Consider the following 4,485-nt stretch of genomic DNA (forward strand, 5'->3'; position numbering starts at 1 on the left):
TCTCCCTCTCCTCTCCTCTCCTCTCCTCTATGAAATCAATAAAAATATATTGTAAAAAAAAAAAAGAAAAATTGGTGTCACAATTAAAATTTTTTAAGCCATTTATACATTTTTTCATTTTAATCTGCATACCTTTGTGAGGTTTTTCCTTCCAAAAAGGCAGAATTAAAACAAAATACAGAACCAGAACTTTGAATTGCTAGATAAGAAAATTCTGAAAAAAAGTTTTCTAAAACAATAAAGAATATTTAATAATAATGCTCTTATTAAACATATCAATATATCAGCTAAAATGAAATACATTATATTTAAATATTAATATATTTCCTAAGTCTATTTTTGAATGTTCTTTATAACATATAATACATTAATTTATTTATGAATATACATTGGACTGCACTAAAAAATATTGGTATTGGGAAATGTATAGTCAAAAAACAGTTCAAGGACCCTTGACATGCAGGAAACCATTACAGCACTTACATGTTCTCTGGCTGCTTCTGCCACCCCCGCTCTTGCCTCGGGTGCACATTAAAGATCCAACACCATGACGGCCTCCAAGTACCTCACAACCAATGAAAAAGGAGAAATCTTTTTTTAAATAAATCTTTATTGTTCAGATTATTACAGCTGTTCCTCTTTTCCCCCATAGCTCCCCTTCACCCCCTGCCCTTACACCCCCCCACTCCCCCCCCCACACACACACACTGTCCTCTTTGTATTAAAAGCTGAACTCAACAATGGAAAGAAAGAAAAGAGGAAGGAGGCTGTGAAAAAAGTGACTGCTTTTCTGACTGCAGGAAAGGATGTTAGCTTTCTTCTCCAGATGTAGCCTATCTCTCTGCTTGATGAACTATGCCCAGTCAGCCAGGCATGGCCATCACGGCTATCAACAGCTGTTGTGAAGGACTGTGAAGATCCCAATCCTCTAGTCCTGGCCCTGGCAGTCAGAACCATGGGGTGCAACTGAGTGGACAAGATTACAGAATCTCTCTGTGAGCCCCTTGCTGTGCTTGAAAGACACAGATCCCTATGTTCAGAAAACAGCAGTAGTCTGTGTGGCAAAACTCCATTATATCAATGCCCAAATCGTGGACCACCAGGGATTTCTGGGTTCTCTGCAGGATCTCAGAGCAGATTTAAATCCAATAGTGATGGCTAGTGCTGTAGCTGTGTTACTTGAAATCAGTGAGTCTTACCCAAACAGCAACTTACTAGAACTGAATCCATAGAAAATTAATAAGCTGCTGATAGCCCTGAATGAGTGCACTGAATGGGGACAGATTTTCTTCCTGCACTGCCTGTCCAATTACAATCCTAAAGATGACAGAGAGGCTCAGAGCATCTGTGAGTGGGTAATTGCCGGCTATCTCATCCAACTCAGCAGTGGTGCTTTCAGCAGTAAAAGTCCTAATGAAATTCCTAGAGTTGTTACCCAACAACTCTGCTTATTGCCATCAGAAACACAGGAGCTGGTACAGCAGGTCTTGAATGTGGCAACACGGGTTTCTAGTCATTCTGAGCTTCGAGATATTTATTGGTGGCTTCCCTCAATGAACCCTATCAGAGCCAAAGAAGTAGTCTTATCTGATCTCTGAGGAGACAAATATTGAGCCAACTCTGCTGGGTGAGCGAATCTGCCACAGTGGTTCTTTGGTTACTGTGTAATGAAGCATAATAACCTCCATCTTATATAAAAACTGGTGTTTGAAATTTTAACCCTGCTATTTTGGCTTCTGTAAATACTTGCTTGCTTAAATAATAGGAAAATAAGACTACTCCCATTCCAGAGAGGCCATAAACTATGCCCCAGACAGAGATGTCAGTGCTGACGCCAGGCCAGGCCTTGAGATATGGACTCATGGCCCCTTCCCAGCACACAGGCCTCTTTCTCAGAAGGCCCGAAGTCTCATTCCAAATTTAGGAGACAAAGAACTAGAAAAAGTATAAATAGAGAAAATTCCCTCCATGTTTTTGGTTCAGAATTTGAAAGACATCTTTTTCTCTGAGCCCACCGGTGTAATAATAATAAAGTGTAACTCCATTTCTCTGGGCATTGCTTGGTTTTTCTCCAGTCTTCTGTAACAGTACCACAAGCCTCCCAATGCTTTTGTGAAACGAAGTCATGGAATCTGTTGCAAGCACGTGCCAATACATCATGGGAGCACTGATGCAGGTGCAAGAGCCCTCGTGGCACCACCACTGCCACCAACCTGGAACAGCCTCAGGATATCCTCTATCAAGGTGACCTTCTGGGTTACCTTTTAAACCTTGACCTTGGTCCCTCAGTCAATGTGCCAAGGTATCCTCCATGTAGGAAGGAGCCGTGGATCTCTTGAGAGAAGAACTAGATATTCTGGTGGCACAATCCTTCATTCCATCACCAGTGCCTAAACCTTTGCTCCTTCACCTACTGCTGCTATGGTCAGCAGTGGTCTGGATGATCTATTGAACTCAACAGGCATAAGCATGCCACCTGCTGGGTATGTGGCTCCTGAGGCTGTCTTGCTGCCTGCAGTAAAGGATAAAGGCTTGGAGATTTCTGGAACATTTACTCATCACCCCGAGGGCACAGCTATATGGAAATTAATTACACCAACAAAGCTCTGCTACAGACTTCACAATCCAGTTTAACAAGAATAGCTTTGGTGTCATCCCCAGCACTCCTCTGGCCATCCATACCCTCTGGTGCCAGACCAGGGCATTGATGTCTCCCTGCCTCTCAACACCTGGGCCCAGTCATGAATATGGAACCACTGAATAACCTGCAGGTGGCTGTGAAAGACAACATTAATGCCTTCTACTTCAGTCATCTCATCCCACTCAATGTGCATTTTGTAGAAGATGACAAAATGGAGAGCCAAGTCTTCCTCGCAGCATGGGAGGATATTCCCAATGAAAATGAACTTCAGTTTCAGATTAAAGAATGTCATTTAAAAGCTGATGTTATTTCCAGCAAGTTACAAAAAAACAGCATTTATACTATTGCCAAAGGGAATACGGAAGGGCATGCTGTACTAACGACATTTGGATCTTGGCCGAGCTATGTAACCAGCCAGGAAATCCCAATTAGGTATAATCTATCCCTGAAATGTAGAGCTCCTGAAGTCTCTCAGTGCATCTATCAGGTCTAAGACAGCATTTTGAAAAACTAATAGACTTTGGGCCACTTTATGATTGCTCCAAACCAAAAACTCTTAACTGGAAGAAATTGTATTACCATGTAGAATCTGAACCCAAATACACTGAGGCCACCCACCAAGGTAGTGACTACTCTAACCTGTGCTAATATTAGGGCACAGCCCACTGGGCAGCTTCCTGTAAACATTTGTAACCACTGCTTCACCTCACTTCCCACCTCTTGCCACCTGCTGCTGCTGTCTGTCCTTACTTGTGGGCTTGTCCATACTGGGCCAATGAGTGTAGTTTAATATTTTGTAATTGAGAGCTCATTTCAAAAGCAGAAAAAGTCCTAGCTTGTTTGGCTCAGTGGATAGAAGTCATGTGGATAGATGTCAGCCTGCGGATTGAAAGGTCCCAGGTTCGATTCCAGTCAATGGCACATGCCCAGGTTGTGGGCTTGATCCTCAGCAGCAGACCAATGATTCTCTCCCATCATTGATGTTGCTATCTCTCTTCCTCTCTGAAATCAATAAAAATACATTTTCTAAAAAAGCAAAAAAAGACAAAAAATATCAAAGCAGGAAAAAGTGTTACTAAAAAAAAAAGGTTAGAGAACACAGCACTAACCTATACTTCCTTCTCTCCAAAAGTTTAGTATTCTTAAACAATTATAATACTTTCATAAGATTGGCTATTTATTTTTAGCAAATTAGGTTAAATGTTATTTATATTGCTTAAGTTTTTAAGTGTGTTGGAAGCAGGATTATATATTATATAATTTAATTATAATTAATTATTATATATTATATTTTAATTTATTTATAATTATGTATTAAATTACATATTATGTATTTTATTATATAATAAATTTAAAGCTGGTGCTTGAGAAAAATATGAGTTGGGTATCAATAAAGCAAATCAGTCTAAATAGCATTGCTAGTAAGATAACAACAAAAACAATAGCAAGAGATTTGAAATTTAAAAGTCTAGGCATGTAACCAATAACATTTGAAATGTATTTTGTTATTTTAATCATAAGTAAAAGTCAAAAAATATCCTTCCTATTCCAGGAGTTCCCAAACAGCTTCTCCTGATCGCCTCTGCTATGCAAAACATTAGTAAATTTTCTTTGTCCTTGTGGTATACAAGATGGGGAAAAACTAGGTTTAAAATTCTTTGTATGGAAAATAATATAATCCTATCTAATAAAGAGGGAATATGCAAATTGACTGTCATGCCATCACAAAGATGGTGGTGCCCACATCGGGGACAGAGTTTCCATAACACAAGATGGCTGTGCCCATAGCGAAGGCTAAGTTCCCATAACAAGCCTTAATGAGCAATCAGCAGGGACCTGCGGCT

General features: G+C 40.0%; 1 pseudogene; it reads left to right on the forward strand.

Moving 5' to 3' along the window:
- The first annotated feature begins 547 nt into the window (after window positions 1–547).
- LOC139002124 (AP-2 complex subunit beta-like) lies at window positions 548–3,155 on the forward strand (annotated as a pseudogene).
- The last annotated feature ends 1,330 nt before the right edge of the window (window positions 3,156–4,485 follow it).

The sequence above is a fragment of the Myotis yumanensis genome, unplaced genomic scaffold (assembly GCF_028538775.1).
Source record: "Myotis yumanensis isolate MYYU_CA2020_CCGP unplaced genomic scaffold, mMyoYum1.0.hap1 SCAF_2, whole genome shotgun sequence".
NCBI classification, from domain to species: domain Eukaryota; kingdom Metazoa; phylum Chordata; class Mammalia; order Chiroptera; family Vespertilionidae; genus Myotis; species Myotis yumanensis.